The sequence below is a fragment of the Pseudophryne corroboree genome, chromosome 10 (genome assembly GCF_028390025.1).
Source record: "Pseudophryne corroboree isolate aPseCor3 chromosome 10, aPseCor3.hap2, whole genome shotgun sequence".
Taxonomy (NCBI): Eukaryota; Metazoa; Chordata; class Amphibia; order Anura; family Myobatrachidae; genus Pseudophryne; species Pseudophryne corroboree.
In genome coordinates, this window is record NC_086453.1 from 208,078,834 (window position 1) to 208,093,026 (window position 14,193).

Consider the following 14,193-nt stretch of genomic DNA (forward strand, 5'->3'; position numbering starts at 1 on the left):
TGTCTCAACGCTTTCTCTGTGCTGACACGTGTAATATCAAGTCATGTGAAGGCAGATGTAACTATGACTCCCGAGGGGTGCCCCCACGACTGCTCCTCATAGCCCTAATGCACCTCCTTCAGGCCCCTGGATTCCGCCTCTTTAGCAGCAAGCAGCACCTGACTACATGTCTGCACCTAGCAGCGTCTCTGTAATGCTGCTGTGCCTGTAAGAGGAACCATGCCAATTATGAGGGAAAACAAGGAAACTACTTAAGTAAGTAACCCATGGGGGTTTCTACAATTAAATAATAATATTCACACCAGACCCTATATGCAGATGCAGTGTCTATTGAGTGTTGTCCCTTTTCTCTGTATATGTATAATAATGTCATTCACCCCAGACCACCTAGTGGCCACCTGCATCTCCCCTCCAAAAGGGGGTGTGGTTTACAGGTTAGGGGGCTCTAAGCTGAAGCTTTGCCTAGGGTGCAGAGAGACCTTGCACCGGCCGTGGCAATCTGGTTGATAGTATATCAGAAGTCTTTAATTGATGTTCTACAACTGAAACACCCTTGACATGTGGGATGTTAAAGTTAAGTGACTGGACGTCACATGTTACAAAGAAATATGAATTCTTCCATTTTATTGTGGAGATCTTATTTAAAAAGGATGTCGTATCTTTAATATGTGAACGTAACGAGATTGCATAAGGTTGTAAAAAATAATCCACAAAATGTGATAAATTAGCAGTGAGGGAACCCACTCCCGAAATAATAGGTCTACCCGGGGGTGTGATTAGTGATTTGTGTATTTTGGGGAGGTGATAATACGTGGCTGTAACTGGGTGCATCGGTATCAAATACCGTGCTTCTCCCCTCGACAGCGCTCCATCCCGACAAGCATCATTAACCAATAGAGTCAAGGCAACAAGATATTCATTGGTAGGGTTAATTTGAAGTTTTCTATAAAATCTAATATCTCCCAGTTGTCTATTAGCCTCCAGCACATAGTCAGAGGTATTTTGAATAACTATGCCCCCTCCCTTGTCAGCAGGTTTGATGACAAGGGAGGGGTCCTTGGTCAATTCTCTAAGAGATGCTCTTTCCTTCCTTTCCAAATTTTGTCTGTATTTAGCGCGTTTAGATTAGAGATGTGCACTTGAAATTTTTCGGGTTTTGTGTTTTGGTTTTGGGTTCGGTTCCGCGGCCGTGTTTTGGGTTCGACCGCGTTTTGGCAAAACCTCACCGAATTTTTTTTGTCGGATTCGGGTGTGTTTTGGATTCGGGTGTTTTTTTCAAAAAACACTAAAAAACAGCTTAAATCATAGAATTTGGGGGTCATTTTGATCCCAAAGTATTATTAACCTCAAAAACCATAATTTCCACTCATTTTCAGTCTATTCTGAATACCTCACACCTCACAATATTATTTTTAGTCCTTAAATTTGCACCGAGGTCGATGGATGACTAAGCTAAGCGACCCTAGTGGCCGACACAAACACCTGGCCCATCTAGGAGTGGCACTGCAGTGTCACGCAGGATGGCCCTTCCAAAAAACACTCCCCAAACAGCACATGACGCAAAGAAAAAAAGAGGCGCAATGAGGTAGCTGTGTGAGTAAGATAAGCGACCCTAGTGGCCGACACAAACACCTGGCTCATCTAGGAGTGGCACTGCAGTGTCACGCAGGATGGCCCTTCCAAAAAACACTCCCCAAACAGCACATGACGCAAAGAAAAAAAGAGGCGCAATGAGGTAGCTGTGTGAGTAAGATAAGCGACCCTAGTGGCCGACACAAACACCTGGCCCATCTAGGAGTGGCACTGCAGTGTCACGCAGGATGGCCCTTCCAAAAAACACTCCCCAAACAGCACATGACGCAAAGAAAAAAAGAGGCGCAATGAGGTAGCTGTGTGAGTAAGATAAGCAACCCTAGTGGCCGACACAAACACCGGGCCCATCTAGGAGTGGCACTGCAGTGTCACGCAGGATGGCCCTTCCAAAAAACACTCCCCAAACAGCACATGACGCAAAGAAAAAAAGAGGCGCAATGAGGTAGCTGTGTGAGTAAGATAAGCGACCCTAGTGGCCGACACAAACACCTGGCCCATCTAGGAGTGGCACTGCAGTGTCACGCAGGATGGCCCTTCCAAAAAACACTCCCCAAACAGCACATGACGCAAAGAAAAAAAAAGGCGCAATGAGGTAGCTGTGTGAGTAAGATAAGCGACCCTAGTGGCCGACACAAACACCGGGCCCATCTAGGAGTGGCACTGCAGTGTCACGCAGGATGGCCCTTCCAAAAAACACTCCCCAAACAGCACATGACGCAAAGAAAAAAAGAGGCGCAATGAGGTAGCTGTGTGAGTAAGATAAGCGACCCTAGTGGCCGACACAAACACCTGGCCCATCTAGGAGTGTCACTGCAGTGTCACGCAGGATGGCCCTTCCAAAAAACACTCCCCAAACAGCACATGTCGCAAAGAAAAAAAGAGGCGCAATGAGGTAGCTGTGTGAGTAAGATAAGCGACCCTAGTGGCCGACACAAACACCTGGCCCATCTAGGAGTGGCACTGCAGTGTCACGCAGGATGGCCCTTCCAAAAAACACTCCCCAAACAGCACATGACGCAAAGAAAAAAAGAGGCGCAATGAGGTAGCTGTGTGAGTAAGATAAGCGACCCTAGTGGCCGACACAAACACCTGGCCCATCTAGGAGTGGCACTGCAGTGTCACGCAGGATGGCCCTTCCAAAAAACACTCCCCAAACAGCACATGACGCAAAGAAAAAAAGAGGCGCAATGAGGTAGCTGTGTGAGTAAGATAAGCGACCCTAGTGGCCGACACAAACACCTGGCCCATCTAGGAGTGGCACTGCAGTGTCACGCAGGATGGCCCTTCCAAAAAACACTCCCCAAACAGCACATGACGCAAAGAAAAAAAGAGGCGCAATGAGGTAGCTGTGTGAGTAAGATAAGCGACCCTAGTGGCCGACACAAACACCGGGCCCATCTAGGAGTGGCACTGCAGTGTCACGCAGGATGGCCCTTCCAAAAAACACTCCCCAAACAGCACATGACGCAAAGAAAAAAAGAGGCGCAATGAGGTAGCTGTGTGAGTAAGATAAGCGACCCTAGTGGCCGACACAAACACCGGGCCCATCTAGGAGTGGCACTGCAGTGTCACGCAGGATGGCCCTTCCAAAAAACACTCCCCAAACAGCACATGACGCAAAGAAAAAAAGAGGCGCAATGAGGTAGCTGTGTGAGTAAGATAAGCGACCCTAGTGGCCGACACAAACACCTGGCCCATCTAGGAGTGGCACTGCAGTGTCACGCAGGATGGCCCTTCCAAAAAACACTCCCCAAACAGCACATGACGCAAAGAAAAAAATAGGCGCAATGAGGTAGCTGTGTGAGTAAGATAAGCGACCCTAGTGGCCGACACAAACACCGGGCCCATCTAGGAGTGGCACTGCAGTGTCACGCAGGATGGCCCTTCCAAAAAACACTCCCCAAACAGCACATGACGCAAAGAAAAAAAGAGGCGCAATGAGGTAGCTGTGTGAGTAAGATAAGCGACCCTAGTGGCCGACACAACACCTGGCTCATCTAGGAGTGGCACTGCAGTGTCACGCAGGATGGCCCTTCCAAAAAACACTCCCCAAACAGCACATGACGCAAAGAAAAAAAGAGGCGCAATGAGGTAGCTGTGTGAGTAAGATAAGCGACCCTAGTGGCCGACACAAACACCTGGCCCATCTAGGAGTGGCACTGCAGTGTCACGCAGGATGGCCCTTCCAAAAAACACTCCCCAAACAGCACATGACGCAAAGAAAAAAAGAGGCGCAATGAGGTAGCTGTGTGAGTAAGATAAGCGACCCTAGTGGCCGACACAAACACCGGGCCCATCTAGGAGTGGCACTGCAGTGTCACGCAGGATGGCCCTTCCAAAAAACACTCCCCAAACAGCACATGACGCAAAGAAAAAAAGAGGCGCAATGAGGTAGCTGTGTGAGTAAGATAAGCGACCCTAGTGGCCGACACAAACACCGGGCCCATCTAGGAGTGGCACTGCAGTGTCACGCAGGATGGCCCTTCCAAAAAACACTCCCCAAACAGCACATGACGCAAAGAAAAAAAGAGGCGCAATGAGGTAGCTGTGTGAGTAAGATAAGCGACCCTAGTGGCCGACACAAACACCGGGCCCATCTAGGAGTGGCACTGCAGTGTCACGCAAGATGGCCCTTCCAAAAAACACTCCCCAAACAGCACATGACGCAAAGAAAAAAAGAGGCGCAATGAGGTAGCTGTGTGAGTAAGATAAGCGACCCTAGTGGCCGACACAAACACCGGGCCCATCTAGGAGTGGCACTGCAGTGTCACGCAGGATGGCCCTTCCAAAAAACACTCCCCAAACAGCACATGACGCAAAGAAAAAAAGAGGCGCAATGAGGTAGCTGTGTGAGTAAGATAAGCGACCCTAGTGGCCGACACAAACACCTGGCCCATCTAGGAGTGGCACTGCAGTGTCACGCAGGATGGCCCTTCCAAAAAACACTCCCCAAACAGCACATGACGCAAAGAAAAAAAGAGGCGCAATGAGGTAGCTGTGTGAGTAAGATAAGCGACCCTAGTGGCCGACACAAACACGGGGCCCATCTAGGAGTGGCACTGCAGTGTCACGCAGGATGGCCCTTCCAAAAATCACTCCCCAAACAGCACATGACGCAAAGAAAAAAAGAGGCGCAATGAGGTAGCTGTGTGAGTAAGATAAGTGACCCTAGTGGCCGACACAAACACCTGGCCCATCAAGGAATGTCACTGCAGTGTCACGCAGGATGGCCCTTCCAAAAAACACTCCCCAAACAGCACATGACGCAAAGAAAAAAAGAGGCGCAATGAGGTAGCTGTGTGAGTAAGATAAGCGACCCTAGTGGCCGACACAAACACCGGGCCCATCTAGGAGTGGCACTGCAGTGTCACGCAGGATGGCCCTTCCAAAAAACACTCCCCAAACAGCACATGACGCAAAGAAAAAAAGAGGCGCAATGAGGTAGCTGTGTGAGTAAGATAAGCGACCCTAGTGGCCGACACAAACACCGGGCCCATCTAGGAGTGGCACTGCAGTGTCACGCAGGATGGCCCTTCCAAAAAACACTCCCCAAACAGCACATGACGCAAAGAAAAAAAGAGGCGCAATGAGGTAGCTGTGTGAGTAAGATAAGCGACCCTAGTGGCCGACACAAACACCGGGCCCATCTAGGAGTGGCACTGCAGTGTCACGCAGGATGGCCCTTCCAAAAAACACTCCCCAAACAGCACATGACGCAAAGAAAAAAAGAGGCGCAATGAGGTAGCTGTGTGAGTAAGATAAGCGACCCTAGTGGCCGACACAAACACCGGGCCCATCTAGGAGTGGCACTGCAGTGTCACGCAGGATGGCCCTTCCAAAAAACACTCCCCAAACAGCACATGACGCAAAGAAAAAAAGAGGCGCAATGAGGTAGCTGTGTGAGTAAGATAAGCGACCCTAGTGGCCGACACAAACACCTGGCCCATCTAGGAGTGGCACTGCAGTGTCACGCAGGATGGCCCTTCCAAAAAACACTCCCCAAACAGCACATGACGCAAAGAAAAAAAGAGGCGCAATGAGGTAGCTGTGTGAGTAAGATAAGCGACCCTAGTGGCCGACACAAACACCTGGCCCATCTAGGAGTGGCACTGCAGTGTCACGCAGGATGGCCCTTCCAAAAAACACTCCCCAAACAGCACATGACGCAAAGAAAAAAAGAGGCGCAATGAGGTAGCTGTGTGAGTAAGATAAGCGACCCTAGTGGCCGACACAAACACCGGGCCCATCTAGGAGTGGCACTGCAGTGTCACGCAGGATGGCCCTTCCAAAAAACACTCCCCAAACAGCACATGACGCAAAGAAAAAAAGAGGCGCAATGAGGTAGCTGTGTGAGTAAGATAAGCGACCCTAGTGGCCGACACAAACACCGGGCCCATCTAGGAGTGGCACTGCAGTGTCACGCAGGATGGCCCTTCCAAAAAACACTCCCCAAACAGCACATGACGCAAAGAAAAAAAGAGGCGCAATGAGGTAGCTGTGTGAGTAAGATAAGCGACCCTAGTGGCCGACACAAACACCTGGCCCATCTAGGAGTGGCACTGCAGTGTCACGCAGGATGGCCCTTCCAAAAAACACTCCCCAAACAGCACATGACGCAAAGAAAAAAAGAGGCGCAATGAGGTAGCTGTGTGAGTAAGATAAGCGACCCTAGTGGCCGACACAAACACCGGGCCCATCTAGGAGTGGCACTGCAGTGTCACGCAGGATGGCCCTTCCAAAAAACACTCCCCAAACAGCACATGACGCAAAGAAAAAAAGAGGCGCAATGAGGTAGCTGTGTGAGTAAGATAAGCGACCCTAGTGGCCGACACAAACACGGGGCCCATCTAGGAGTGGCACTGCAGTGTCACGCAGGATGGCCCTTCCAAAAATCACTCCCCAAACAGCACATGACGCAAAGAAAAAAAGAGGCGCAATGAGGTAGCTGTGTGAGTAAGATAAGCGACCCTAGTGGCCGACACAAACACCTGGCCCATCTAGGAATGTCACTGCAGTGTCACGCAGGATGGCCCTTCCAAAAAACACTCCCCAAACAGCACATGACGCAAAGAAAAAAAGAGGCGCAATGAGGTTGCTGTGTGAGTAAGATAAGCGACCCTAGTGGCCGACACAAACACCGGGCCCATCTAGGAGTGGCACTGCAGTGTCACGCAGGATGGCCCTTCCAAAAAACACTCCCCAAACAGCACATGACGCAAAGAAAAAAAGAGGCGCAATGAGGTAGCTGTGTGAGTAAGATAAGCGACCCTAGTGGCCGACACAAACACCGGGCCCATCTAGGAGTGGCACTGCAGTGTCACGCAGGATGGCCCTTCCAAAAAACACTCCCCAAACAGCACATGACGCAAAGAAAAAAAGAGGCGCAATGAGGTAGCTGTGTGAGTAAGATAAGCGACCCTAGTGGCCGACACAAACACCGGGCCCATCTAGGAGTGGCACTGCAGTGTCACGCAGGATGGCCCTTCCAAAAAACACTCCCCAAACAGCACATGACGCAAAGAAAAAAAGAGGCGCAATGAGGTAGCTGTGTGAGTAAGATAAGCGACCCTAGTGGCCGACACAAACACCTGGCCCATCTAGGAGTGGCACTGCAGTGTCACGCAGGATGGCCCTTCCAAAAAACACTCCCCAAACAGCACATGACGCAAAGAAAAAAAGAGGCGCAATGAGGTAGCTGTGTGAGTAAGATAAGCGACCCTAGTGGCCGACACAAACACCTGGCCCATCTAGGAGTGGCACTGCAGTGTCACGCAGGATGGCCCTTCCAAAAAACACTCCCCAAACAGCACATGACGCAAAGAAAAAAAGAGGCGCAATGAGGTAGCTGTGTGAGTAAGATAAGCGACCCTAGTGGCCGACACAAACACCGGGCCCATCTAGGAGTGGCACTGCAGTGTCACGCAGGATGGCCCTTCCAAAAAACACTCCCCAAACAGCACATGACGCAAAGAAAAAAAGAGGCGCAATGAGGTAGCTGTGTGAGTAAGATAAGCGACCCTAGTGGCCGACACAAACACCGGGCCCATCTAGGAGTGGCACTGCAGTGTCACGCAGGATGGCCCTTCCAAAAAACACTCCCCAAACAGCACATGACGCAAAGAAAAAAAGAGGCGCAATGAGGTAGCTGTGTGAGTAAGATAAGCGACCCTAGTGGCCGACACAAACACCTGGCCCATCTAGGAGTGGCACTGCAGTGTCACGCAGGATGGCCCTTCCAAAAAACACTCCCCAAACAGCACATGACGCAAAGAAAAAAAGAGGCGCAATGAGGTAGCTGTGTGAGTAAGATAAGCGACCCTAGTGGCCGACACAAACACCTGGCCCATCTAGGAGTGTCACTGCAGTGTCACGCAGGATGGCCCTTCCAAAAAGCACTCCCCAAACAGCACATGACGCAAAGAAAAAAAGAGGCGCAATGAGGTAGCTGTGTGAGTAAGATAAGCGACCCTAGTGGCCGACACAAACACCGGGCCCATCTAGGAGTGTCACTGCAGTGTCACGCAGGATGGCCCTTCCAAAAAACACTCCCCAAACAGCACATGACGCAAAGAAAAAAAGAGGCGCAATGAGGTAGCTGTGTGAGTAAGATAAGCGACCCTAGTGGCCGACACAAACACCGGGCCCATCTAGGAGTGGCACTGCAGTGTCACGCAGGATGGCCCTTCCAAAAAACACTCCCCAAACAGCACATGACGCAAAGAAAAAAAGAGGCGCAATGAGGTAGCTGTGTGAGTAAGATAAGCGACCCTAGTGGCCGACACAAACACCGGGCCCATCTAGGAGTGGCACTGCAGTGTCACGCAGGATGGCCCTTCAAAAAAATACTCCACAAACAGCACATGACGCAAAGAAAAATTAAAGAAAAAAGAGGTGCAAGATGGAATTGTCCTTGGGCCCTCCCACCCACCCTTATGTTGTATAAACAGGACATGCACACTTTAACCAACCCATCATTTCAGTGACAGGGTCTGCCACACGACTGTGACTGAAATGACGGGTTGGTTTGGACCCCCACCAAAAAATAAGCAATTAATCTCTCCTTGCACAAACTGGCTCTACAGAGGCAAGATGTCCACCTCATCATCATCCTCCGATATATCACTGTGTACATCCCCCTCCTCACAGATTATCAATTCGTCCCCACTGGAATCCACCATCTCAGCTCCCTGTGTACTTTGTGGAGGCAATTGCTGCTGGTGAATGTCTCCACGGAGGAATTGATTATAATTCATTTTAATGAACATCATCTTCTCCACATTTTCTGGAAGTAACCTCGTACGCCGATTGCTGACAAGGTGAGCGGCGGCACTAAACACTCTTTCGGAGTACACACTTGTGGGAGGGCAACTTAGGTAGAATAAAGCCAGTTTGTGCAAGGGCCTCCAAATTGCCTCTTTTTCCTGCCAGTATAAGTACGGACTGTGTGACGTGCCTACTTGGATGCTGTCACTCATATAATCCTCCACCATTCTTTCAATGGGGAGAGAATCATATGCAGTGACAGTAGACGACATGTCCGTAATCGTTGTCAGGTCCTTCAGTCCGGACCAGATGTCAGCATCAGCAGTCGCTCCAGACTGCCCTGCATCACCGCCAGCGGGTGGGCTCGGAATTCTGAGCCTTTTCCTTGCACCCCCAGTTGCGGGAGAATGTGAAGGAGATGTTGACAGGTCGCGTTCCGCTTGACTTGACAATTTTCTCACCAGCAGGTCTTTGAACCCCAGCAGACTTGTGTCTGCCGGAAAGAGAGATCCAAGGTAGGTTTTAAATCTAGGATCGAGCACGGTGGCCAAAATGTAGTGCTCTGATTTCAACAGATTGACCACCCGTGAATCCTTGTTAAGCGAATTAAGGGCTCCATCCACAAGTCCCACATGCCTAGCGGAATCGCTCCGTGTTAGCTCCTCCTTCAATGTCTCCAGCTTCTTCTGCAAAAGCCTGATGAGGGGAATGACCTGACTCAGGCTGGCAATGTCTGAACTGACTTCACGTGTGGCAAGTTCAAAGGGCAGCAGAACCTTGCACAACGTTGAAATCATTCTCCACTGCGCTTGAGACAGGTGCATTCCACCTCCTATATCGTGCTGAATTGTATAGGCTTGAATGGCCTTTTGCTGCTCCTCCAACCTCTGAAGCATATATAGGGTTGAATTCCACCTCGTTACCACTTCTTGCTTCAGATGATGGCAGGGCAGGTTCAGGCGTTTTTGGTGTTGCTCCAGTCTTCTGTATGTGGTGCCTGTACGCCGAAAGTGTCCCGCAATTCTTCTGGCCACCGACAGCATCTCTTGCACGCCCCTGTCGTTTTTTAAAAAATTCTGCACCACCAAATTCAAGGTATGTGCAAAACATGGGACGTGCTGGAATTTGCCCATATTTAATGCACACACAATATTGCTGGCGTTGTCCGATGCCACAAATCCACAGGAGAGTCCAATTGGGGTAAGCCATTCCGCGATGATCTTCCTCAGTTGCCGTAAGAGGTTTTCAGCTGTGTGCGTATTCTGGAAACCGGTGATACAAAGCGTAGCCTGCCTAGGAAAGAGTTGGCGTTTGCGAGATGCTGCTACTGGTGCCGCCGCTGCTGTTCTTGCGGCGGGAGTCCATACATCTACCCAGTGGGCTGTCACAGTCATATAGTCCTGACCCTGCCCTGCTCCACTTGTCCACATGTCCGTGGTTAAGTGGACATTGGGTACAACTGCATTTTTTAGGACACTGGTGAGTCTTTTTCTGACGTCCGTGTACATTCTCGGTATCGCCTGCCTAGAGAAGTGGAACCTAGATGGTATTTGGTAACGGGGGCACACTACCTCAAGAAATTGTCTAGTTCCCTGTGAACTAACGGCGGATACCGGACGCACGTCTAACACCAACATAGTTGTCAAGGCCTCAGTTATCCGCTTTGCAACAGGATGACTGCTGTGATATTTCATCTTCCTCGCAAAGGACTGTTGGACAGTCAATTGCTTACTGGAAGTAGTACAAGTGGGCTTACGACTTCCCCTCTGGGATGACCATCGACTCCCAGCAGCAACAACAGCAGCGCCAGCAGCAGTAGGCGTTACACGCAAGGATGCATCGGAGGAATCCCAGGCAGGAGAGGAATCGTCAGAATTGCCAGTGACATGGCCTGCAGGACTATTGGCATTCCTGGGGAAGGAGGAAATTGACACTGAGGGAGTTGGTGGGGTGGTTTGCGTGAGCTTGGTTACAAGAGGAAGGGATTTACTGGTCAGTGGACTGCTTCCGCTGTCACCCAAAGTTTTTGAACTTGTCACTGACTTATTATGAATGCGCTGCAGGTGACGTATAAGGGAGGATGTTCCGAGGTGGTTAACGTCCTTACCCCTACTTATTACAGCTTGACAAAGGCAACACACGGCTTGACACCTGTTGTCCGCATTTCTGTTGAAATACTTCCACACCGAAGAGCTGATTTTTTTGGTATTTTTACCATGCATGTCAATGGCCATATTCCTCCCACGGACAACAGGTGTCTCCCCGGGTGCCTGACTTAAACAAACCACCTCACCATCAGAATCCTCCTGGTCAATTTCCTCCCCATCGCCAGCAACACCCATATCCTCCTCATCCTGGTGTACTTCAACACTGACATCTTCAATCTGACTATCAGGAACTGGACTGCGGGTGCTCCTTCCAGCACTTGCAGGGGGCGTGCAAATGGTGGAAGGCGTATGCTCTTCACGTCCAGTGTTGGGAAGGTCAGGCATCTCAACCGACACAATTGGACTCTCCTTGTGGATTTGGGATTTCGAAGAACGCACAGTTCTTTGCGGTGCTACTGCTTTTGCCAGCTTGAGTCTTTTCATTTTTCTAGCGAGAGGCTGAGTGCTTCCATCCTCATGTGAAGCTGAACCACTAGCCATGAACATAGGCCAGGGCCTCAGCCGTTCCTTGCCACTCCGTGTGGTAAATGGCATATTGGCAAGTTTACGCTTCTCCTCCGACAATTTTATTTTAGATTTTGGAGTCCTTTTTTTACTGATATTTGGTGTTTTGGATTTTACATGCTCTGTACTATGACATTGGGCATCGGCCTTGGCAGACGACGTTGCTGGCATTTCATCGTCTCGGCCATGACTAGTGGCAGCAGCTTCAGCACGAGGTGGAAGTGGATCTTGATCTTTCCCTAATTTTGGAACCTCAACATTTTTGTTCTCCATATTTTAATAGGCACAACTAAAAGGCACCTCAGGTAAACAATGGAGATGGATGGATACTAGTATACTTATGGATGGACGAGCGACTGCCGACACAGAGGTAGCTACAGCCGTGGACTACCGTACTGTGTCTGCTGCTAATATAGACTGGATGATAATGAGATGAAATCAATATATATATATATATATATATATAATATCACTAGTACTGCAGCCGGACAGGTATATATATTTATTATGTAATGACTGATGACGGACCTGCTGGACACTGTCAGCTCAGCAGCACCGCAGACTGCTACAGTAAGCTACTATAGTAGTATGTATAAAGAAGAAAGAAAAAAAAAAACCACGGGTAGGTGGTATACAATTATGGATGGACGAGCGACTGCCGACACAGAGGTAGCTACAGCCGTGGACTACCGTACTGTGTCTGCTGCTAATATAGACTGGATGATAATGAGATGAAATCAATATATATATATAATATCACTAGTACTGCAGCCGGACAGGTATATATATTTATTATGTAATGACTGATGACGGACCTGCTGGACACTGTCAGCTCAGCAGCACCGCAGACTGCTACAGTAAGCTACTATAGTAGTATGTATAAAGAAGAAAGAAAAAGAAAAAAACCACGGGTAGGTGGTATACAATTATGGATGGACGAGCGACTGCCGACACAGAGGTAGCTACAGCCGTGGACTACCGTACTGTGTCTGCTGCTAATATAGACTGGATGATAATGAGATGAAATCAATATATATATATATATATATATATATATATAATATCACTAGTACTGCAGCCGGACAGGTATATATATTTATTATGTAATGACTGATGACGGACCTGCTAGGCACTGTCAGCTCAGCAGCACCGCAGACTGCTACAGTAAGCTACTATAGTAGTATGTATAAAGAAGAAAGAAAAAAAAAAACCACGGGTAGGTGGTATACAATTATGGATGGACGAGCGACTGCCGACACAGAGGTAGCTACAGCCGTGGACTACCGTACTGTGTCTGCTGCTAATATAGACTGGATGATAATGAGATGAAATCAATATATATATATATAATATCACTAGTACTGCAGCCGGACAGGTATATATATTTATTATGTAATGACTGATGACGGACCTGCTGGACACTGTCAGCTCAGCAGCACCGCAGACTGCTACAGTAAGCTACTATAGTAGTATGTATAAAGAAGAAAAAAAAAAACCACGGGTAGGTGGTATACAATATTATATATATATTATATACAATTATATATATATATATATATATATATATATATTAAACTGGTGGTGATTAATTAAACTGGTGGTCAGGTCACTGGTCACACTATCAGCAACTTGCAACTGCAAGTAGTACTCCTAAGCAGACAATCACAATATATACTGGTGGTCAGTGTGGTCACAATGGCAGTGTGGCACTCTGGCAGCAAAAGTGTGCACTGTACGTTAAAATATGTACTCCTGCTCTCAGACTCTAACTGCTCCCCACTGTCAGTGTCTCCCCCACAAGTCAGATATACAGTCACACTATCTATCACTTCAGCAAGTAGTAGTACTCCTCCTAATGCTCCCCAAAATTACTACTGTGTCTCTCTCTACTCTAGTCTCACTCTCTTCTCTATAAACGGAGAGGACGCCAGCCACGTCCTCTCCCTATGAATCTCAATGCACGTGTGAAAATGGCGGCGACGCGCGGCTCCTTATATAGAATCCGAGTCTCGCGATAGAATCCGAGCCTCGCGAGAATCCGACAGCGGGATGATGACGTTCGGGCGCGCTCGGGTTAACCGAGCAAGGCGGGAAGATCCGAGTCGCTCGGCCCCGTGTAAAAAAAAATGAAGTTCGGGCGGGTTCGGATTCCGAGGAACCGAACCCGCTCATCTCTAGTTTAGATTCCTTTGAACACAGGGTATTAAATTCATCTAGAGTTTTTTTTATAGAAAACATCTATCTGGGTACTCCTATGTTGTAATGGAAAGAACTGAGACTTAACTTTAAATTTTGATTGTCTATTAATAGACCTATCTTGATCATATAGCCTCACAGTTTCTCTAGGGGAGCTATTCTCCTGAAACAGTGACTCAAGTATATCAATGCCTGTTCTGTCGATTTCATCTAATATTATAGGAAAACCCTGCTCCTTATTCTTTGTCATATTCTTATTAGCAAAATAACTCTTCCTGGCTAAGGTGCGAATGTACCTGTTTAGATCAACAAAAAGATTGAAAAATTCTGGAGGTTTTGAGGGGCAAATTTTAAGCCCTTACTCAATAACTTAATATCTGTTGTTGTAAGGGATTTAGAAGAGCGGTTATGGATACTACAACTATTTAGTTCCTCAAGTATCTTTTTTTCCCCCTGTACTCTATGTCCT